This window comes from Leptonychotes weddellii, chromosome 5 (genome assembly GCF_054177405.1).
Source record: "Leptonychotes weddellii isolate Sample4059 chromosome 5, ASM5417740v2, whole genome shotgun sequence".
NCBI lineage: Eukaryota > Metazoa > Chordata > Mammalia > Carnivora > Phocidae > Leptonychotes > Leptonychotes weddellii.
Genome location: NC_138373.1, coordinates 69,998,645 through 70,023,038, shown reverse-complemented (window position 1 = coordinate 70,023,038; position 24,394 = coordinate 69,998,645). Strand labels below are relative to the sequence as shown.

General features: G+C 47.9%; 1 protein-coding gene across 6 annotated transcripts in view; it reads left to right on the top strand.

Annotated features, from left to right (window-relative positions):
- CRACR2A (calcium release activated channel regulator 2A) overlaps nucleotides 1-24,394 on the top strand; it is a 201,030-nt gene that overhangs the window by 75,622 nt on the left and 101,014 nt on the right. For 3 of the 6 annotated variants that reach the window (XM_081821065.1, XM_081821059.1, XM_081821060.1), the window contains 2 exons: nucleotides 8,132-8,408; nucleotides 24,123-24,277. The gene's annotated coding sequence lies outside the window, so the exon portion shown is untranslated. Of the gene's footprint in view, nucleotides 1-8,131; nucleotides 8,409-10,834; nucleotides 12,169-24,122; nucleotides 24,278-24,394 lie in introns of those variants that run through there. The other 3 variants (XM_081821064.1, XM_081821063.1, XM_081821061.1) reach the window with 2 other exon arrangements.

Below are 24,394 nucleotides of genomic sequence, written 5' to 3'. Positions count from 1 at the left end.
CAGGCTGAGTGGCGCCCCAGGGAGCCTGGGTTCTGCTTCATCTGAAACAGCATGGAGACGCCCCACAAGTAGAGTGTGAGTCGGAGGCTTTGTTGTCTTTAAGAAACAATCCCCAGTGTGTCCTGATATCCAGAGCTTCTGCCCTTCGCAAATATTTGCCCAGGGGTGTGGGGAGTAGAGGTAACCGTGGAGAAGAAAGGCTGGAGGATGAAGGGTATCAGTGAGCACAGGTGAGCGTGATCAGATACCTGTCAGCTTCACTTGGTGTGGATTCAAGTCAACTCATTCACTGAGTGCCTGCCAGGTCCCTGGGCCAGGAGCTGGGACTCTGACTCTCCTCCTTAGCTTAGAGGTGAGGACCATAGAAGCTAAGCCACTTGCTCAAGGTCAGCAGGGTAATAAGTTTAGAATCAGAATTCAGATGCAGCCGCTTGGACTGCAAATCCCCCGCTCCTAACAGGGCAAGGCCAGCACCCTGGGGATGATCCCTCAGGTTGACCAAGCTCTTTGCGCTTTGTACAGCAGTCCCAGGCTCTGCTTTTAAATCTTCACAGCAGAGCAGTGAGGTGAGTATTATGCTGGGTGTTTTAAACCCGGCCGTGCATGTTAAATGAAAAGATGACTGTGGAAACACTTAGTAAATTGTAAAATGCTCTACAGATACGATATAATTACTGCCACTAATTTACAGGTGAGAACAATAAAGTCAGAGAGGTTCAGTGGCTTGCATAAGGACACATGGGAACAGATGGCAGAGTAAGGATGCCAGCCCCTGTCTTAGGACTCAGGACTGGTGTCTGTTTCCTTGACACCATCAAAAGAAGATTGGTTCGGGATTTATCTGTCCCCTCCCCGGTTTTGTCGCCCCTCCCCGCCCCTCCTCCCCGCCCTACCCACCAAATCGTTGCCAAATGAAAATTAGGCAGAGAATCTCAAGTGGCCCAAGCTAACTTTTCTTAGCTGCCTTTTCTCTTCGTTTGTAGTCCTTATGAAACGGGGTGACGTCAGGGGTGGAGTTAGGGAGGGTGTCTCTCCACATGAGGACTGGGGTGCCGAAGCGGCCCCAGAGGGGTCGTCTGTGTGCTGCTCGCTGTCTGCTCATTGGCAGAAGAGTCCTGGGACCGGAGGGTGGATGACATGGGCCATTTTGCCCTATGGATGGGCCAACGCGGTTGTTACGACCTCATAAAACTGTGAGTTAAGCTGAACTCCAGGGTGTATATATCCCTGGAACGTGTGTGTACGCATGTGTTATTTTAAAAACAAAGACATCATACATGTTGTGTTTGAAAGATCTTAGGCTCCAGACTGAAAAGATAACAAGGAGACAGGTGCTAAGCATCTGCTCTGTGGTGCAGATTCCTCAGCTGTGACAAAGTGCCACAGTGTATCTTATCCCCAAGCAGTGGCAGTCATTCTCCTATTCTCCATTGCTAACAGTGTCTTCCTTACTTGTTTATTTATTATTTTTGGAAGAGCTAGGAAATTAGGATTTATCTGACATCTTCTAGATGCAGAAGCTATGTTGGGAACATTTGTATGCGTCTGCTCATTTATTCCTTACAACAACCTCGCATAAGAGGTATTATTATATGAATTTTTAAGATGAAGATTTAAGTTTCCCAAGTAGTAAAACATGACAGCAAGAGATGAGTATAACATGTCTGACTCCAGATCTACACTCTTTTGTCAGTGGACTGAGAAAATCCATTTTCATTTTCCTTGTTCTTCATTCCTTCTGTAATCTCAGATCTTCCATCTAGAATCTATTTCCTCCTATCAGAAATATACCTTTTAAAAATGTCCTTTCATGAGGGTCTGCTTGTGGCAAATTAGAGTTTTGTTTATGGACAATGCCTTCATTTCTCTTATACTTTTTCTTTAATTACTTTCTTGTTTATTTTTAAGTAATCTCTAACCCAGCATGGGGCTTGAACTCACAACCCCGAGATCAAGAGTTGCATGCTCTACCAACTGAGTCAGCCAGGCTCCCCCATTTCTCTTATTCATAAAGAATGTTTTCTTCAGGTACAGAATTCTCAGATGATGGTTACTCTCTTTCAGCATGTTGAAAGTATTTGACCACTGTCTTTCAGCTTGTAATCACTGGAAAGTAACTTGTCTCTTTTCATTGGCTGCTTAAAAAAAAAAAGATTTTTTTTTTTAAAGATTTTAGTTATTTATTTGAGAGAGAGAGAGAGTGAGAGAGAGAACGCAAGAGGGGGTAGGGTTAGAGGGAGAAGCAGACTCCCCGCCGAGCAGGGAGCCCGATGTGGGACTCGATCCTGGGACTCCGGGATCATGACCTGAGCCAAAGGCAGTCGCTTAACCAACTGAGCCACCCAGGCGCCCTAAAAAAAAAAAAGATTTTATTTATATATTTATTTGAGTGAGGGGGTGCAGAGAGGGAGGGGAGCGCCAGAGGGGAGGGAGAGGTGGGGAAAGAATCTCAAGCAGACTCCCTGCTGAGCATGGAGCCCAGTGTGGGGACTCGATCTCACAACCCTTAGATCATGGCCTGAGCCGAAACCAAGAGTCAGATGCTTAACTGACTGAGCCACCCAGGAGCCCCTCCTTGGCTGTTTTTAAGATATTCTCTTTGTCTTTGGTATTCTGAAGTCTCACTGACGTATAACTGTTGTGGATTTTCTCTTATTTATTCTTTTTGAGATTCATTGGCCTTCTTGAATATGTCTATTTGTATCTGCCCTCCCTTTTAATATTTATTTATTTGAGAGAGAGAGAGAGAGAGAGAGCGTGCGTGTGCATGCAGGTGTGAGCGGCGGGCAGGGGCAGAGGGAGAGTGAGAGAGAATCTCAAGCAGAATCCCCACTGAGCGTGGAGCCTGACACAGGGCTCCACATGACACAGGGCTCCATCTCAGGACCCTGAGATCATGACCTGAGCCAAAGTCAGATGCTTAACCAACTGAGCCAGCCAGGCACCCCATCTTTCCTCCCTTTTAGAAAATTTGTAGCCATTATCTGTTTAAATGCTTTCTCTCTCTCTTCCCTTTCAAATAGACACCTGCTAGCTTCCATTTCTCATGTCTCTTAAGCTCTCTTTCCTATTTTTCTGAGTCTTTGTCTTTCTGTGCTGCATTTTGGTTAATTTATTTTGACCTAGCTCCTACCTCACCACTTCTTTCTCAGACTGTATCTAATGTGCTATTAAGTCTGTCCACAGATTGTAATTTCAGTTTAATTTTTATTTCTAAAAATTCCCTTTGGTCCATTTTTTTCGAATCTTTATTATTTCTCATGATTTGTTGTTGTTGTTGTTCCTCATACATATTTGCAGGCTTGTCTTTAATTTCTTTTTTTTTTTTTAAGATTTTTTTTTTATTTATTTGCAAGAGAGACAATGAGAGAGAGACAGAGAGCATGAGACGGAGGAGGGACAGAGGGAGAAGCAGACTCCCTGCTGAGCAGGGAGCCTGATGTGGGACTCGATCCCAGGACTCCAGGATCATGACCTGAGCCGAAGGCAGTCGCTTAACCAACTGAGCCACCCAGGCGCCCTGTCTTTAATTTCTTTAATGACATCACAGTCATTATTATAATCAGAACCTGGATATTCCATTATCTGAAGAAGTTCCTGGCCACTGAATTCCTTCCTTTCTTGCCAGCTCATCAATGCTGTTAGAAACATTTTTAAAAATATATTTTTTGTACAAGATTTTTTGGTTGTTTTGAGTGGGAGGGTCAAAGTACTTAGCCTACCATAATGTTAGAAATAGAAGTCTAGCATATTTATTTAAAATTAACATGTGGAACATAAGGAATAGCACAGAGGACCACAGGGGAAAGGAGGGAAAACTGAATGGAGAGAAATCAGAGAGGGAGACAAGCCATGAGAGGCTCTGGACTCTGGGAAACAAACTGAGGGCTACAGAGGGGAGGGAGTAGGGGGGATGGGGTAACTGGGTGATGGGCATTAAGGAGGGCACATGTTGTGATGAGCACTGGGTGTTATACCCAACTAATGAATCGTTGAACACTACATCAAAAACTTACGATGGCTAACTGAACATAATAAAAAAATAAAATAAAATTGACAAAATTATGAGTGGAAAAAGTAATCCGATGGAGGTTGGCCTTTGGGACCTAGAATTGTCCATAGTGTACTGAATGTATTTTATGAATGTCCTGAACAGTACATGCGTGCCTTAGCGAGAAGCCAGTCAGCGTGGCTTGCCCAGCCCAGGGACAGAGTGATGGAGGTTTGTTCTGCTCTGAGCCCCACCCCTGGAGGACTCAACTCCGGAAGTAGTATGACCAAACAAGGGGGTCTTCAAGAGAGGTCTTCATTTTATCTCTAAGGGATTAAGGGCACCCTGAGGAGAGGAGGGCTTGATAAGACTTATGTCCCAGTTGCTGCTGAGTCCTATCTTGGTCTTACCTCTGCTTGGAATTCAGGGGTACATGTTACTCCATCCCAGTTGTCCTCTGGGAGTATCCAAAATGGATGTAGAGGGGACCCTAGAGCCCAAGCTGGCCTCAGCCTCTCCTCCCCATTTACCACACCCAATCCCTCAGTCCTCCTGATCCCACCTACTAAGTAGCTCTAGGATCTGTTCATCCAAACCTACTCATCTGCCACCCTGGTGCAAGACACCACTACCTCTCATCTGGACCATAACGTTTCCCCAGCTGCTTTCAATATATCCACTCTCTGTCCCTCCTCTCCCTTCCCCATTTCATTCCCCCACAAGTAGCCAGAGTCATCTTTTAAAAAATACCAATCACATGGTGACTCTCCTAAACTTGTAGGCTTAACATCAGTGATTTCCTACCACTGCTTGGATGAAGTCCCAGATCCCTAACCTGGCCCACAGAGCGCTGTTCTTCAGCCTCATCGCTGGCCACTCCTTGCCATGTTAAAATTGTGCTCTTCACCTTGATTTCCTTCCATTTCCTGGACACACGAAAGCTCTTTCTCCCTGAGAGTGTTTGCATCTGCCGTTCCTTCTCCCTAGCTGCTCTCCATCCTCTTCCCTGGCTCACTCCTGTTCATCTTGGGGGCTCCACCTTAAATGTGCTTTCCCTTCCCTCATCTTCTCTCTATGCTGTACGCTCCCAATAGCAAGCATTCTGTATGTCCCTTCGCGTCTTCATCAGAGTACTTACTTCAGTTGTGATTCCATGATTATTTTTGTAATTTCTCTTCATTGTGTGTCTTCCCCCACCATCTGGTGGGGATTGGATTCATGTATGTCCTGCTCGTCTCTGTATCTCCAACACAAAGCACAAAGCCTGGCGTGTGGTAGATGTTGCCCATCTGGAGAATAAATCTGTGAATGGATCTGGTTTCTGCCTCCATCCCTCCCCTGGCACTGCTCTTACTGAGTTCACCTGTGACCTTCTCATTGCTAAATCCACTGTTTCTTCTCAGTCTTGAAACGTGAGACTTCCCATTTAAAAACCACTGTCAACCCTCTATTTCTTTAAACATTCTCCAACTTTTCTTATCCTTGGATTTTGAGACAGCATTCTTTCCTTCATTTTCATCTACCCCTCTAAGCTCTGCTTCTGAGTCTCCCTTGCTCTCTTGCTCTGGGTGTCCCTTAAATGTTAGTGTTGGGGCGCCTGGGTAGCTCAGTTGGTTAAGCGTCCAACTCTTGATTTCGGCTCAGGTCCTGATCTGGGGGTTGTGGAATTGAGCCCCACATTGGGCTGTGCACTGGGTGTGGAGTCTGCTTAAGATTCTCTCTCTCCCTCTCCCTCTGCCCCACCCCCCCTTACGCCGCCCCCCCAGTCTGCACACATGCGTGCGTGGTCTCTCCGTCTCTTAAAAAAAAAAAAAAAGTTAGTGTCCTGCCTGAATCCAGCCTTCGCTCTTTCACTCTTTTCCCTCCTACACAATCTGTGATCAGCCTTCGCTTTATCTTGGCTTCAAGCATCACATTTATGCTGGTGAACCCCAAACCCATATGTCCAGCCCGGACCCTGCCCCTGAGTACCAGATCCTTCTTTAGCGTTGCATTTTGAAATACCTTCATCCTGATGTCCCACAGACACCTCAGTCTTCATATTTCACAAATGGACCTTTTCAATCTTCCCTGCCCAACGTTTCCTCCTCCAGCATTTCCAATCTGGCTAAATAGTTTCACCACCAACCTAGTTTCTGAGGCTAGAAGCCACGGAGGCATCCCGGGTACGTCTGCCATCTCTGCATCCCATGTCCAGCTGTTATCACAACCTGTCTCTTGCATCCCTTGTTCCTCTTCCTTCTGCACTGCCACCACTTAGTGTAGCTTCTGCCCTTGCTCATATCACCTCTTAGCTGGGCTCCCTCCTTCTGGCCTCTTCTCCTCCAGTCCATTCCCAGCACCAGTGCCAGAGATCTTGTCCCACAGGACCAAGCTTGATCATGCTGCTTCCCTGCCTCACCTCCCGCCTTTCTCCAAAATGCCTGTATGGTGAAGCCCATGCTCCTTAGGCTGATATGGAAGGTTCTTCCCTGACGCCATCTTTCTTGCTGGCTTTGCTTCTCTTCCACCATTCACCTTCCTCTGAATATCCCATCCTTTCTCATCATGTGCGTATGGTGTTGAGCAGGGGTTCTCAAACATTATGGGGCTTCCAGAATCACATGGAGGGCTTGTTAAAACACCACATGCTCTGTAAGTCTGAAATGAGGCTCAAGATCTGAATTTGTCACAGGTTCCCAAGGGCTGCTGGTGCTGTTGTTCTGGTGACCATTGTGAGAATCACTGGTGTAGATGGGTCAAGGGTGTGAGCCCAGGGAGCCCTGCTGCCTGGGATCAAATCCTGCCTCTGTCACTCATTTCCTGTATCACTTACCCTCTCCATGCCTCCGTTTAGTTTTCCATAAGATGAGGCAAATAATATGAGCTACCTCATCAGCTTTGGTGGAGGCCTGAATGAGTTAATCCTCAGAGAGCCCTAAAAACAGTACCTGGTTCGTTGTAAGTGCTCAGGAAATGCTAGCCACCACCGTTGTTTATGATGATTTTGATCGTTATTCATATCCTTGGTTGTGAAGGTCTGCCTTTCTCAATCTTTTCTGCTGACAATCTTCTGCTCTTCCCTTGAGAATGAGTTTGTTTTCCAAGGTGCTTTTGCTAGCACTCCCCACCCCCACATCCCTGATGCACACCCAGGCCGGAGTGCACCCAGTGCATCTCCCACCGAGGCACTTGCCACGTGGGGCCCACCTACCTCCTGGCCAGGAGTGGGTCTCGCCCACCATGCACTCTCCAGGGCTTCATTTGTGCATCCCTGTCTGGTACATCATAGGGACTCAAACATGTTTAACGATTCAGTGACCGAATTGGCATGCACTGTAGAATTGAATACTGTATTGACAAGGTTACACGGGTCAAGTCTGGGGAGAGGACTAAACACCAAGAAAAGGTGGGGAGAAAAATCTGATGTGGAAATTTGGGAAGTTGTAGTCAGGATCTTGAGATTATGCCTCAGGAATATGGACCCGTGGTTTTAGGAACATCTGAAGGCACATCACTTAGGACCATCTTAGCTGTAGGCAGTCAAAACAAAACCCCAGAACTCAACTCAGTGAACAAGGATATGTATTACTTGTATAGTGAGAAGTCTGGAGGAAGGGGAGCACTAGGGCTGTTTAACCCAGTGGTTCAGTGATGTCTTCAAGGACCTGGGTTCTTTATTTCTCTGTTCTTCCCTTATGCTTCCCCATCACGGTCACAACGTGCCTGGACAAAGACAACATCCAGCAGAGGAAGAAGTTCCTGCATCTCTTTTTCAGAGCCAAAAAAACATTTCCAGGAACGTCCCCAGAAGGCCCCTCTCAATGACCAGAAGAAGCGAGAAGCCCACCCCTAACTTGTTCACAGGCAAGGGCTCTGCATTTGCTCGGACGGCATAGGGCCCCTGGGCTGGGCATACGGTCGCCTACCCTGAATGATAACAGCAATGGAGTTCTGTTGGAAAGGAGCAAGGGAGAAATGGATGTTGCTTAAGCACAGTGTCTGCTTCAAAACCAGACCCAAATCCCAGCTGGAAATTTATTTGAAAAGGAACAGGATACAAATTAAGTGACTTCAAAGGCCTTTTCTACTCTGAGTATCTGTAATGAATTATTTGAAGTCAAAGTGAAGAGACCTTTCCTCTGTCTGTTCCATCTGCAGGTCATGCCCTGACCACAGCTGCCCCTCAGGAGACTGGCCTGGAGCCAAAGTCACGTCATCGGGCTGCTGGTCAAGGGTGGAGCGGGAACGACTCTCGGCTTTTCCTCATGAGCCCCGCCTGGGTGTCCACCTGGCACTCAGCACGAGCACGTCTCTTCCTCCCGGAGCAGCTGCTCGACCCGGAGGCCTGGCCTTCAGAGAGAGCTCCAGGAGCGTTCAGCCCGGTGTGCTGCCTCCCCGACCCCACACGTGTAAGGGGCCACGGGACTTGCTCACGGTAAGAACCGGAGGTTCCTCGAGCAGGTGTGGTGGGAACTTGCGAGAAGGCCAGGCCAAATAGGCAAACATTCTGAATGATGGCGCTGTATCTCTGCTAGGGGTCTCTGATTTTCTGGAGCCCCTCTTAAAAACTCTTGTAGTCCGACCTACCAACCTACCTGGATTTTGAGTTTCCTGCATGTCAGGTTTGTGGAGAACTGTGGAATAGGCTCTGAACAGGTGAAAGGAGCTGGTAAGAAACTGATGGGAGCGTCTTGACCAGGGGTAGCAGGTAACGATTGTGGACAGCAGTGGGTATCCACAGTGGGCAACAAGTCTGGGCTCAGCCGGGAGCGTGGTGACAGCTTCTAGAAATTGACTACTAGCCTGACATCCTGATGCTTTCCCAGGTCTTCCAGACACACCTATCAGGAGCAGCTAAAATGAAAGACAGTAGAAGATTGAGGCCAGATGGCAGTGCAGTGGGATTTAGTTAGGAGTGACGTCTGTGGCATCCACTGAGGGGTGAGGTCATGCTTCCTTGGCCACTGTGAAATGTACTGTATTACGTGTATTATATATGTATATAATGTGCATGTGCGCATGTATATATGTATTATATTTTTTGTGTCTGTCTTAAATCTTCAGTCACATTGTCAACTCCCCAGGGCAGTCATGGAACATTGAATTCTCCTATATTCTTCACAAGGTCAGTACTCCGAAATGATTGGTTGACTGAGTTTTTACTGCACACCTATACGATGAAACTCAATCAGCCCAGGTCCCAGAGTTTTCATCCGTTGGGGCAGAGATGCCAACAGTGCCTTCCGAGCACCTCCTGAGATGGGACAGCGTCAGCTACCCCTGCCACGTGAGCTGGCCAGAGCGCATTCATTTCCTATGGCAGCTGTAACAAAGTACCACAAACAGGGTGATTTAAAATGGCAGAAATTGATCATCTCTCCGTTCTGGAGGATTGAGGTCCAGAGTCCAGGCGTTGGCAGGACCATGCTCCCTCTCCAGTCTGTAGAGGAGTCCTTCCTTGCCTCTTCCCAGCTTCTGGGGGTTTGTCAACCATCTTCAGCATTTTGTGGCTTGTGGCCACATAATCCACACTCCGCCTTCATTGTCACATGGCTTTCTCCCTCTGTATCTTTATCTTCATACAACTGTCTTTTTAAGATTTTATTCATTCATTTGATAAGGAGAGAGAGATTGAGAGCACAAGCAGGGGTAGTGGCAGGCAGAGGGAGAGGGAGAAGCAGGTTCCCTGCTGAGCAGGGAGCCCGATGCAGGGCTTGATCCCAGGACCCTGGGATCATGAACTGAGCCGAAGGCAGACACTTAACTGACTGAGCCACCCAGGCGCCCCACACGACTGCCTTCTTATTGGACTAGGGGCCCACCACACTCCAGGATGACCTCATCTTAGCTAGTGACATCTGCAATGACCTTATTTCCAAATGAGCTCCCATTTGATGCACTGCAGGTGAGGACTTCAACAGGTCTTTATTGGAGATCGCCATTCAACCCAGAACACTAAGTGAGCTCATCCAGGGTGGCAAGACAAGCACATACGAAAGACGTGAATATTGAGTGTCCCTTGGTGCTGAGAAGCATGTGTCCCCTCTTCTCTGTCCTCTGGCATTCTCCAGGGAAGTTTGCGTGAGCTGGGGCCTGGCTGGACACACCGGGATACTGTGCTCTGGGGGAGGACCTCCATATTCCTGTAACTCTCCCTTTTCATAGGACAAGTTGGGGAGAGGTCCCAACGGAGGGGAAAAACCAGACCATTTGGGTTCTAGGCAGCCTTAATTTTCAAGGAAAGTGGGGGAGCCCCACCTCATCCTGTGGGAAGTTGTATCCCCTTTCCCTGGGGGAGGCAGAGCTTTGGGACCCAACCAGCTCATTGCCGGGCAATTCACAGGGAGTCCCAAATAACAGACACTCAACAACCTGCTTATTTCCAAACCTAGGAGACCTCGTTCCCTTTGCTGCCAGTTTTGTTGCTTCCCCAGTTTAGGACCAATCAGTACAGAAGTTATAATCCAGGGACCTGCAGGCCATTCCATTTGTAGCCTGAAAATGTGCATTGTTCACAGTGGCTGGTGTATTTTTTTTTTTTAACACGATATTTTTATATCATTTTTTGAATAGGCAATATGTTTACATAGTTCGAAAACAAAACCATTCTAGGAAGCTATCTAGTGAAATCTTATCTTGGCCTCTGTTTGCCTGCCCTGCCCCCTCCTGGGACAATAATCAGCTTAATTAGTTTTATACATCCTTCTAGAGTTTCATTTTGCAAATACAAGTCAGTACAAATATACCTGATACCTCTATCCTGTCTTTTCTCACTATACACACTTTTTTAAACCTTGTTTGTTTTTTTCCACTTAATTTATCTCGGTGCTCGTTGCCTGTGGTGTGTTGAGCGTTTTCTGATTTTTTTTTTTTGACAGAGGCATAGTGCGCCATTGTAGGGATGTAGCCTAATTGATTCAACCAATGCCCTACCGATGGGCACAGGTCGCCGTTTTCAGTCATTTGGCGTTTATTACAAGTAATGGTGCAGTGAGTAAGCTTGCCATTCTGCCTCGTGACTAAATGTGTATAACGCTTAAAAATTCTAAACTACCTTTAAATTATCAAAAGGACTGGAAACAGTGGGTTCTAATAACCCCGGGTTTGGACTGAGTAGCTGCTATCTCTAAGGATCCCTGACGTTGGGACTGGCCTGTTCCCATCTGCCATTTCCCCACCCTTCGCCCCGTTCTGTCTTCTATTAAGTCGGAGTGTTGACTGCCACAGAGCATCACCACTGTGCAGTCCTTCTTACGGTAGCTAAAGAAGAAAGAGGAGAACTCAGGGACTCGTGTCTCTTCAAACTGGCAAATGAAAGCCAAGGGGGGTCTTTTGCAAGAAGAAGAGGAGAGGGCAGATGTCTGTGTGGGTGTGATTCCCCTTCGTTCACACCTGACGGGTCGGCTCACCTGTGTTACTTGTCTGGACACTTGGGTGTGTAGTGCTGTCTCGTTATGGCTGTGCCGTTTCGCCTCAGAGTAGAAGGGGAGGAACTCTGCTCGCTGGCTGTTTTAGCACAGCCTGAGAGGCTGCTTGGAGACCCAGGACAAAAATGAACTCGATGGTCAGAAGGATTGTTCTATTGCATGCACTATCTCACCGGAACCCCAGGAGGATGTGGTATTCCTATCTGCATTTTATAGATCAGAGTCAAGTCGCTTGACCAAGATTTGTAACTCGTGCTTTGTAGAACGAGTATCTGAACCCAGGAATTGCTGGCTCTAGAACCCGATGCTTTAGCTAATCTTTTATGCTGCCTCCAGATCTTAAAAGAAAATGGTGTGAATTACAGTCACACCTCTCACATTTTAAGCTTGCCGTCAGGTCATGGCAAAGATAAGAGAGCAGCTCTGAAAATGGGCGAGTTGGTGAAGGCTTGGGATGAGAATGCATTTTGTTCTCCTCACAAAGGTGAGGGCTCATCCTTTATGGCCTGTCATGCTGTCGTCAGCCCCATTGCCCCCTTCGCTCTTCCGGTCCCCAGACATTTGCAGAACAGCTTCTGAAGGCGAGGCAGTGTGCCAGAAGTGGGAGGAAAGGGGGGCGAGCCACACCCTGGCCCTTGGAGCCTAGTTAGGCCACGTCCACAGAGGCGGCAATACCACCTGGTCAGTGTGGTGTGGGAAGGGCGTCATGTGTCGGGCTGGGGCCTCCATGTGATCAAAGAAATGGACTCACTGCAGTGGAGTAACAAGGTGGGTGGTTTCCAGTTTGTCTTGGGTCTTTACCATTGCTCGATGAAGGGAGGAAGTGAGGGCCCGGAAGTGGAGACTATGGGCTAAGGTGTTGAGCCATCCTTCTGCCCACAGCCCAGGCTGAAGCTGGCGGCGGCCGCAGCTCTGCAGGCTGGGGGCTCCTTGGAGACTTGGCCTCCGTCGTGGTGGAAAGGTGGGCTGAAGGAAGCCTCCTCTCCCCCTTGCTGCTCCTATCTCTGCTTTTCTCCGTTCTTGGCCATTCTGCTAGCAGCTGGTGTGGGAGGAGGGGTAGCAGTTGAGGTGGGGGGGATGGGCCAGGAGGGTGTAGTTCATAGGTCATTGAATCTGACATACATTTATTTATTTATTTATTTATTTATTTATTTATTTATTTTTAAAGATTTTATTTATTTAGAGAGAGAGTGCACGAGCAGGGAGAGGGGCAGAGCGAGAGGGAGAGAGAGAATCTCAGGCGGACTCCATGCTGAGCGTGGATCCCGACGTGGGGCTCAGTCTCACGACCCCGAGATCACGACCTGAGCTAAAACCAGGAGTCAGCCGCTCAACTGACTGAACCACCCAGGCGCCCCTGAATCTGACCTTTTAAGTCACATGTCAGCAGCAGGAGTTGCCTGCTGGGGCTTCTTGTGACAGGGAAGCTCCTTTCCTGGCTTTTTATTGCTGCCACTTATTTTTCTTCTCCCCTCAGTTTGCGTGCCAAAGCATCTAGCATCTCTGTAGTTATCATAGAGCAACGAGGGGTGTTGCTTTTATTTATTCTTTCTCTGAGCAGGAAGCTAACCACAGCAGCCTCCTGGCAGAGGGAGTGGGGAGGGAGACGGTTGCTCTTCATTCAGACACTGGTCTTCGGCACAGGGGCAAAATTTTCAAAACAGAGGTGTCAGAAACTCCGTCCAAGTGAGCGCGGGGGATCTATTGCTTGTGCTTCTACAGATGCGTAATGGAAGGCCACTGTTTCCCGGGTAAAAAGGAGAATTCAGTCCTGAGTGAATACAGACAAGGGGCCTTTCTAGGGCCACAGCTGTGTGCGCTCCTCTGTGCTGGTGGCTGTGTGCAGCTACGAGAGCAGAACCCCAGGTTCTGCTTGTCCTCACGGAGCTTGGTGACAAGAAGAGGAACAAAATATACAGTCGACCAACCTTCTTGGGCCTGCTTCCTCATTGGAGAAACGAGGAAGGTTGGCTTTGGTCAGCATTCCTGATGGGGTCAGTACTGCCCCCAGAGGAGTGCTTTACAAACCCATTCAGGGTGCATGGGAATCACCTGGAGGTCTTGTTAAAAATGCACATTCTGATCCAGTAAGTCTAGCTCAAGGCTTAAGATTCTGCATTTCCAACAGACTCCCAGGTGCTGCTGTGGGTCCAGGGACCACAGGGCTTTCAGGATCGAAGCCTAGAAGGTGTTTTGTAAATCCGTGGGATGGTTTTGACAAATGCCCAAGAATTTTCTGTGTGTGTGCTGGGGGTGCCAGTCGTGATTCCGTGTGCAAGTCAGCCCCACCAGTGAAGACTTGTCACCTGCCCTGCCAAACTCAACCCAAAACAAATATAAATCAGTTATACTTTCCTACATAGTCATACTAAAAAGTTTTCAAGTAAGTGATGCCAAGATCCCAGTAATTTAGGAGCTGTTTTTTGGGGAAGAGAAGCCTAAATGACATAAAGACAAAATCTTAAAATGATTGGATAATTTCCCCACTCTATGCATTCTGTCTAGATTAGAGCATTTCCAAACATACACTTAACTGACAAGAGTTTCAGTGCAACATGTAGTTACTGCAAAAGCAAGGAGGCCACTTGCAGATTTGTAACAGGAGATTTGAGACTTCATCTAACACACCAAGTTCCAGGACGACACGTTATTAGATTAGCAGAGGCACATGGCATGTCACCATGTTGATAAACTTCTTTATAAAAACTGCTTTTAAAATAGTTTACATTCTAATAAATGTATATCCATTTGTAGGACAATGATGAGAAACCTCTTGCAAAAAGTAGACATTACAATGATTTACTTTGGGGTTGCTTTTCTTTTTCACTCTTACTTTGATATTCCCCTTTGAGACGCATCAAACAAGATTTTCTTTTTTTTTTTAAGATTTTATTTATTTGAGAGAGATCGAGAGTGAGAGCATGAGCAGGGGGAAGGGGCAGGGGCAGAGGGGCAGAAGCAGACTCCCCGCTGAGCAGGGAGCCGGACACGGGACTCGAAACCTAGGACCCTGGGATCATGACCTGCGCTGAAGGCAGACGCTTAACCGACTGAGCCACCCAGGTGCCCCTCAAACAACATTTTTCAATCCGGCCTCCCCCCACTGCCTGAATGAAAGGGAGATGGCTTCCACACCTCTTGTAATGCTCAAGATTGAATGTATGCCTCCACCCTGTGGGTGGGATTTCCAGATTGGAGACAATGTTTTCCATGATTCTTTGTCACTGCCCTGTCCCATGTCAGTATCATCAATTATTATGACACTGTATAAAGTTTAACTCGTTCGCAAGAATAACATACTCCCTTGTTTTATCTATTTTCTCGTTAGTGATTTCACCTGACATGCTATCCCTACCTCAGTTGGGGCTGTTTCCTTCTTCCTGTCATCAGCTACAAACCAGTAAGCGGGTTTGTTATTTCTCCTCTGAACATTTTTTTTTTTTTAATTCTGTTGTCCTCTGGTCTTTTATTTCCTTGTACTCCTCATATGAAGTGTATGATCTAATCTTATTCATTGTAAGCAGGTGTAAGCCTTGACTACTTCATTAATGTGTTCCCATGCAGTCCTGCATGAACACTTATGTATTGAAATATTTATTATTTTAATATAAAGTGCTTTCCTTTTTTCTCCTGTATATTACAGTTAGAGCTAAATTATGCATGTGGGTCAACTCCCGTATCTGGAAGGGTCACTTCAGGCTGCTTAGAGGGCGTTTCCCAATATTTGTTACAGGAACAGGGCATGGATTGGAGAGCGTAGAGCATGGTGGGAGGTCTCTGAGGCCTCTGACATTTGTGAAATGTTAAAAAACCAGTAGATGGCAGTCCGATCTGTGGCTCCATTGAACTAATCCTGGAGAAGAAAGCAGTCAGGAAAGTCGGTTATCACTCCTAGAGTCCGCTTGGGTGAGATGTGATGCGTCCTCGGGACTTGGAATCGTGGTTCTCCCCAAGTTGTTCCTGAGAAACCAGGTAACTTAAACAAAAGCAAACACAAAAGCCCACACATATACTTCACACCTTGACTCCACCCAGGATCATCTGCCACTGAATCTTGGATTGAGGACCCGGTGTCTGGAGTCTACAAGTGTCTCCAGAGGAGGGTTGAGAATCACTGTCTCCAGTGGGGTGAACAGTGAAAAATAGGTCCGCTTCCTACCTACCAGACCTACGAATGTGATCCTATCAGAAGGAGAGGCTTTGCAGGTGTAATTAAGTCTCAGATCTCCAGATGAGATCACGTTGGGTCATCCATGTGGGCCCTCCATTCAATGACAAGTGTCCTTATAGACACTTATGGGCACATGGAGGACAGACACAGAGAGGAGAAGGCCATGTGAGGACAGAGGTATAGATTATTCTTATGGAACCACCAGAAGCCAGAAGAAGTAAGGACTGATTTCTCCCCTAGCACCTTCAGAGGGGACACAGCCTGTGGACACCTAGATCTAGGACTTCCAGCCTCCAGAACCATGAGAGAATACATTTCTGCTATTTTAAGACACCTAGTTTTTGATGATTTGTTATGGCAGCTCTAGAAAACCAAGACACTGCCTGAAGGGTGGATAACATTTGGTAAGAGGGAAGGAATATAAGAGGTTTTTTAAAAAAAATTTAATTTTTAAAAATTTATTTATTTGAGGGGGGGAGGGGCAGAGGAAGAGGGAGAGAAATCCTTAAGCAGATTCCCTGCTGAGCACAGAGCCCAATGGCGGGGCTGGATCCCAGGACCCTGAGATCACGACCTGAGCCGAAATCAAGAGTTGGCCGCTTAACTGACTGCGCCATCCGGGCGCCCCACGAGTTTTTTAGATATGGCAGCAAAATGAGTGAGAACAAGAAGGTGTGACTGTAGGGAGGATGGGCGGAAGGACGGCGAGAACAGACCACCAGAGAATCCCTGGGTGTGGACGATTCCTATTGCTAAGAAAGATGCCCTCTTGTCCGTGCTGACCCATCCTACTTCAGGGAATCACCTTTGCAGTGCCTCGCAGGACTGCAAAGGGACCCAGAAGCCCGGGAAGTGAGTTTGCACCTCCTTCTACAAGTGTGGGAGCCGCTGAGGGGTCCTGAGGAGGGAGGGACAGGGCAATGATTTAGGGGCACCTCCCTGCCTGGCCTGGAGACGCGTGCCTGAACACTCACATCTGTTTTGGGTTCCTGTAACTGGTCCCCAAATCCATTCTGTTCTCACCTCTTCTCACACCAGCAGTGCCCCCTGCAGCGGGGGCTTCACATGCGAGCAAAGTCGTTGTTTTCCAGCCCTGGAAATCTGGGTGATTTTGCTGCTGCCACTGGCTGGATCTGCCAAGGTCCTAGACGTGGATCCCATGCAGATCCCTCCGTGCAGTCATATCACTTCTGATGAACTCCAGAGGGACCATCCTCAGTCTCTGCACTGGAAGGAGAGCAGCCAACCTCAAGGCTCGTACAGGTGCAGACGCATCTCGCAGGCACTGCACGATGGAACACAGAACCATACCCTATTGTCTGCGAACGTAAGCAAGGGAAATCGTTCATTGATAATGCTCATGAACTTGGTGTCCTCCTTGACTTTTCTGGCTGGTGCACAGAAGCTGAGAGGGGGTGAGAGCGCCCCAGACGTGGGCTCACTGATCACATTGCTGGATCTTTTGTGTGCATTTCCCAGGCATTGTCCTCAGCAGCCAACTCAGGGAGGACCAGTCCTGTGGGAGCAGAGAGGTCCCCTGAGTATGATTGCCTTCAGGGTGGAGAAGCAATCAAACAATCTAGGGACTGCAGCGTGCTGAGCTGGGGGTGGGTGTGGGCACCTGGATTGGAGGCAGAGAGAAGAGGAAGCAGAGGGGAGCAACCGACCTGTGGTTATTCTTAGTCTTCAACTGTCAGCTGTGTTGGGGATGTAACATTACCCACTGTCCCAGAAACGAGCGAAGGACATAAGAACTCTTTCATTTCATTTGCTGGGAAAGAATGCCTCAAAAGGAAGGAGGTCACTTCCTTCTATGGACACCACCCCATGGCACTGTTAGGTCGGTGGCTACTGTTTTAATGTTGAACGAGAGGCTGCAAAATGTTGGGTGCAGGTCAGAGTGGAGCTGTTAGCCTTAGGAGTAATTTTGGGATCTTCCAGAGAGGATGTCCGGCTAGAGGGCATCCCAGGCATCCACCTGCCTCCAGGAACCTAAGCACCCATCCTTGCCCACAGTGGATTGTGAAGGAGAAGAGCGTCTTCAAATGAGATGTGGGGCCAACGTTAGGGAGCAGGGATGGAAGACCACTGCTGGTGTCAAGTCTCACAGGGGCACTTAGCTGCCCCTTCCCGAGGCCCTAACCTCACCGTGACCCTGAGGCAGAGCACAGCCTGGGAAGGGGCTCTTTCCACAAGTCCTACTTCTGATGGGCTGGAGCTCTTCCATGTACAGGGCGAGTCCTGTGCTGTGTGTCCCTATGTTTGTTACGGAATCTGGACTGGATCGCCTGGTGGAAGAACCAAGTGGCACGGGGAGATCTTGGAGGATAGGAGGTTTATTTAACACCGTGGGCTCAGAGAAGAGTGGTCTCCAAAGGTCTGAGCCCCGAGCACAAACAAAGAGGGCAATTGATACACTTCTACTTCCGCATACCTGGCACTTTTGGCACGTGCGCGAAGTGGGGCAGGGAGAAGAACCCGGATTGGTGAGCGAGGGAAGCAGAGCAGGGAGAAGAAGCCTGAAGAGCCCCGGGGCAAGGACTGGGACTCTCTCTCTGGCTCGGTCGGCCATCTTAGGACACAGATTTTCCTTATCACACTGACATCAGAAATAATAAATGAAGCAAGTAAGGAATGGTCAGGCCTCCGTTCTGAGCACCGCCTCCATACTGCCTCACCTCCACTTCTTTGCTTCCGTGCTCTGAGCAGCTGGGCCAGCTCAGGTCCCCACAGCCTCGACTTGGTGTAGTCTCCTTTCTGCAGTGTTTCTGTTTGACCCCGTCCTCCACACTGTCTTCATACTGTCCTGGTTTCTCTGACCACTGACTATTTGACCTGAGGGAGGTTACTCAACCTTTCCGAGCCTTGTGTATAAACAGGGGTGGACAAAATTGCATGGGATTATAGGTAGCGCCAATGAAGACAAAATAGTTTTGTAGCTAGCAGAGTGCTTGGCACCGATTAACTGCCTGAAATATGTTCTGTTCTGGATCTCTTGATGACTCCGACTCCTTAAACTATCTACAAAATTAAGAGTAATCCTCTTAGAATTCAATTCACCCAAGAAGCATCTGTTGACTCCTGTTATGTGCTAGTTGTTATGCTAGGTACTATGGTTACAGAATGAATGAGCCATGATCCCTGACCTCCTAGAGCTCAAAATTTCGTGGAGGATAGACGTGAATACAACCAAGTATAATGCCATGTGATGAGTGTTACGTTAGCAACACAGAGGGCCATAGAAACACAAAGAATAAGCAACCGAGTCTACTTGGCATGGCATTCGAGGCATCCCAGCCTACCCAGCCGTACTTCTCACTCTGGGTGAGTACCTGTGCATACTATCTTCTTACTCACATTTTCCCAAATTGTCCTCTCCATCGCTCCAGCTCTAGGGTCCATTTCATGCTCCTCCTTTGCCTGAGGTCATTCCACCTATCCTGCAGGGCCCATAGACATGCCCTGTTCTCCACAAAGTCTCAATCTATCACCCAGATAGTTGTCCTTTATAATCTGTTGAATTTTTTTCTTGAAAAACATACTTTATTTACAAGCAATGTATGTTTATCATAAAAAGAACTATCAGAGAATATAACAAATAGTAAAGAAGAGGAAAAAATTACCCATAGATCCAATAAACAGAGATGCTCACTATTAACATAACATAACGTTGGGGTATATTTCTTCCCATCCTTTTTCAGGACACACACACATACACGTACTTTTCTTACTACCTTTCCTCATTCTGCCTTATGTTTAAGTTTGTCACATACATCTAACTCCATTAGACTGTGAGCTTTTGAGGGCATGGATAATGGGCTGCTCACTTTTTATTCCTGTTACCTGACACGTCTTGCACTAAGGGGTCCCTCCGTAAACATTAGCTGAAGAGAACCACCAGGTGAAATTTCTTTGGCTTTGGAATGCAGCACACTCTTCTTTTGAAAAAAGCAGATTTATTGCCTCTGTGCTTGCTGCTTGTTTAAAACCGTGCACTCAAGCCCTGGTCTTCTGGGTGTCAGGGAAGGCAACAGAAATCCATAACAATTCAACAAGTGGCTGAGACACGGGTGGGTGATGAAGTGTGTTCTGCACCCTGCATTAGGTTGCATTGAAAAGGCAGCTCTACCCCTCATACCTGGCTGAGGCCCTTCTCTTGCTTTGGAATGACACGGTTGAGTCTGGTAAATCTTTTTTTATCCTTTCTGATCAAAAATAGTGTTGGCGTTTCACCCTAGGGCGGGGAGAGGTGGGTGAGATCTTCTCCAAGAAATCAGTTTGGGCTCGAAACTACTCTTTTCTTAGGTTAAAATTCCAGAGGCCTTTGAGCCAGGGTTGGGAATGGAAATAACACAGGCTCTTTTCCAGAGAGCTCCATGTAGGGAGGGGAATTCACTCAGCGGGCCACAGGTGAGAGCCAAGCAGAGCACACAAGCATGTTTGATTGGCATAAAAGCAGCAGAGAATGTTCACAGAGCATCAGGATCCCTTCAGGGCATGTGTGGGAACATGAGAAGCTGTGGTATGTTGAGTACCTTCCTTTTTTTTGAAACAAAATGTAGGGAATTCGTCAGTATAGTTGGCAACAGAAGAGTACAGGCAGATGTAAGGGAGACAAACCAGTTTGCCTTCTGAGCTTTTTATTTGAAGATGGCAGGATGTTTGTTATTTAGATGTCTTTTTTTTCTTTAAGGGATCTTTGGCATAGCCGAAGCTCTATCTAGAATTAAATATCTCTGAGGGAATTTCATTACAAGATCAAGGAAAAAGGTCTGCAAGGTTTTGGCTTCTGATGAAAAGCATCTAAAACTAAGTAAAATCAAATCGAACCCTTAAACAAACAAATTATTGATTTGGGCGATGTGGGGAAATCTCAGCCCGAGAGCCTCTTTGGGAGCCGAAGAGTGGAGAGGAGACTGAGAAAATATGTAGGGCTCAGCCTTGGAGACTACCTTCTGGCATGGGATTTCTTCTCTCTACACACCAGGAAAAAGAAATTGATGCAGTCTCGTGGCTGACATAGTACAGAAGAGATGAGGAGCCCGAGGCCCAAGGAGGCCAAGCCACTTGTCCCACGCTGGGACATTAGGGCTAATGTGAGGGAGTAGGCTTTTAAAAAAAAAAAAAATCCGAAATCTACTTTTCTTTCTGCAACTCTATATTGCTGTGGGAGGTAAAGGGATTTAATAGAAAGAGCATAGGTTTTGAGATGCACTTGGTTTGAACCTGGCTGTTTGGGGACACATTTTTAGTACTTTTTCCAGACTCAGGTTACTCATCTGTATGAAACCCACACTGCCCCCAAACTGCCTCAGGATTGTTCCCACCTTCTCGAGCACAGCCTCCGTCATTCATTCAGGGCCTGTTCCACGTGCTGGGGACACAACAGTGACCCGAAGCCACAAAGCCTCGGCCTTCGTGGAGCTCACTGGGCCAGAGCAGCGCTGTGCAGTAGGGATCGAACATGGGCCATATGTGTACCTTTCGATATTCTCGTAGCCACTTCAGAAAAAAGTAAACGGGGGAATTGATTTTATTAACATTTTATTTGATCTGTTATACCCCAAATATCATTTCACACGTAGTCAGTCTACGAATGTGTTAATCCGGTGTTCGACGTTCCTTTTTTTCTGCACGAGGTTATTCTTACAACACGTCTCAATGGGGACTGGCCACATTTCAGGTGCTCAAGGGCCTTCTGTGGTTTGCAGCTTCCGTGGTGAACAGGGCCGTTGTAGGGCTCAGGAGCAAGATGCCGCTGTCCGCCCCAGTGATGGCAGCCGCGGGAAATGCTGCCTACCAAAATCCAGGTGCCTCCCCAGGGCACCCGGGTGCACCCTGCTGCCGAGTGCTGATTTCACCAGGCAACAGGGACCATGGCTGTGCCATGAGTCCTGTCCTCGTCCGTGGCTTTGGTCGAGGGAGTGACCCAGTGCAGTCTGTCTGTGATACCAACAGTAATGGAATCAGGACTTACTGAGGGCTAAGTAGGGGCAGGCCCTGTACTAGGCACTCATGTGCCCCGTATCTCACTATCTTCAGGACAACTTTACAAGATAGGCTCCTATTACCCATGTTTAACAGAGCAGGAAGATCGCCCAGGGAAGTTAGATAACTTGCTGAGGGTCACACAGGTCGTGAGGGACAGAGCTGGCACTTGAGCCCAGGGCCATCTAAAGCCACAGTCTTGTGTTTCTCGAGCAGAAAAGGCACAGAATGAGATCCGGGCTGAGCACAGCTTCCCAGAGCCTTCGCCCGAGGCTCTCCTCCACTACCCACAGGCCACACTGCCCAAAGTGACTTGGAGATGCAGGTGTCATTGAAGATGCCTCAGTGGCACGTGGAGGGGTACCTGGGTGATGTCCAGCACCCCCAGCTGTTGTCCAGGAGGCATGGCCTGTCCTTACTACAAATAAGGCAGCACAGCCCTTGAAAACCAGGTAGCAATAGATTATAAAAGCCTCTCTGGGCTCTCAAGCCCCGTATGAAAGTTTGCTGCCATTATTAAATATTTGTTGCTCCTGTTCCCTTCCAGTGGTTGGTGTGTGCAGGGCGCTCACCAGAACCCAGACCCCTGCTGCGGTGCTGTGAAAGCAAATGGCAACTGATAACAGAACCTGGCGTGGATATTAGGTCCCCAGTGGCTCCCAGCACCTGGAAGCTTCTGAGCTTCACTTATGGATATATTGCAGGAAAACCCCATGGACGGGCGCGCTAATTAGCCAGGTGTTCTCTTCATTTGCCAGCCTGCTTGGTGCTGAAATCAGTCTTTGTGTTCAGCATCGGGTGGCCAGCATCGCTCCTGGCTCTTCAGAGCACAGCTAGAGGGACGCTTTGACACACGCAGACATGATAGAGGGACCCAGGGCCTCCCCGCTCCAGTCCCCAGACAGGTAAGAGGCCAGGAAGCCAGCCGCCAGGCTCTGGAAGAGAAAGTGCCCGGACTGTGCCCCAGGTTCCCGGACATCCTGGTGGCCTTGCTAAATGAGATTACCCCAAATCCCATTCCCTCTCCGAGGCCACTCAGGTCCCACCTCCTGCACGGAACACTTTCCTGCAGGTCAGCCCCCTCTAGTCCTCTCCCACCTGTAAAGTCCTGCGGTCCCATGGTCAAGCCCGTGCTGCCCAGACACGGAAACTCTTGTCCTGTGGGGTTAGCTGCACATTTTCTGTGTGGTCATGCCCTTTCTCTCCCGTTCCCAGACTTCTGAGAGTGACCTTTCCCAGCGACAATCACCTTGTGACATCTCTGATGTGGACTTGTGACAGCTCTGATGATATGCTTGGTAAACTCCTCTCTGTTCCAGGGAAGGTTTAGGGGGCTGCGCATGAAGTCCGTAATTAACTTTTCATTTGGCTTTGCCTGCTGCCTCTCCATCCAGAATGTGCATTCTCTGAGATTTGGGCTGTTATAATCTTGGTCTCCAACTAGAATATCAGCCTGACTTACCTTGGGGACTCTGTGACAATGTGTTGCTCATCATTGAGCCAAGGGCTAGTCGTGCCCCATGACTAGATAGAGATAAATTATCTCTTTGGTGCTAATTTTTTTGCGTAACAGTCTTCACTTTTATTTCACTGTGGTTACATTTGTATTATATATTCATTCATTAGTTAAAGCCTCTCCCCTGCCCTGAGGGAACTTTTTGGTTCTCCACTGTATCCTGAACACCTAGTACAATGCTCAGAAACTGGTAGGGGCTCAGTAAAGACTAGTTCAGTAAACCCGCATATGAACGAGTCAGTGTGGTCACTGTAGGGGAGGGTGAAGTCAGAGAGAAGGGGAGTTAGGACCTGGGGTGCTCAGAGGCTTCCTGGAGCCTTCAGCTATAAAGAGAAATGAGGTCAGCTACAGAAGGGCAGGTGGAATAATGGAAAACATACTGGCCGAGGAGTCAAGGACCTAACAGTCAGGTATTTTCCTGCACTGATTATTTTCTGTGTAACCTTGAGAAAGTCTCGTGAGGGTTGAGGGAGATAATTTGGTGCAATTGCTTTAATAAACCACAAAGTGGTGTGGTAAGATGTTATTCACCATCCTGAGATCTGGTCCTTGCCTACCTGTCCAAATATATTTCTTTTTTTTTTTTAAGATTTTATACACTTGAGAGAGAGAGCGCAGGAGGGAGGGGCAGAGGGAGAAACAGACTCCCCGCTGAGCAGGGACCCAGACCCAGGGCTGGAAGCTGATCCCGGGACTCTGGGACCATGACCTGAGCCCAAGGCAGATGCTTAACCAACTGCGCCACCCAGGCGCCCTCCCAACTTTATTTTCTTATTAATTTGATTTGGCTAGGCTTATCTTCTCATTTAAAAAGAGATTTTTTTTCCATTACTGCAAAACTAATACATTGTAATAATAAAAACAAAATTCAGAAGAAAATAAAAATAAATTATCTCTTAAGATTACCATCTAGAAGTAATACTATCAACGTCTCCGTGTATAGCCTAAGTAATTTTTCGTTTCTAAATAGGTATGACCTAAGCTTCCCAGGTATCGGCAGCTGGGTGCAGACAGGGCGACATTCTTCTCCTGTTCTCCCACTTGCAGGCTTTGCGAGGGCCGCTGCCCGGGAAACCACTAGGGGGTGGAGCCTCCCCGCTCTGGTTGCTTGCGGCATCCTTGACAGCGATGCCAGTGAGGGGTACCGAGGGGTGACTTAGGGAGGATGCGTATCTTCTTCCAGCACTCATCACTATCTGAAGGTACTTACAGGGTTTATGTATTTATTGTCTCTCTCCACTAGAATGTAAGTTCCACAAGGTCAAAAGCTTGCTGGATTTGACTTACTGCTGCCTTTTGGCACTTAAAACAGTACCTGC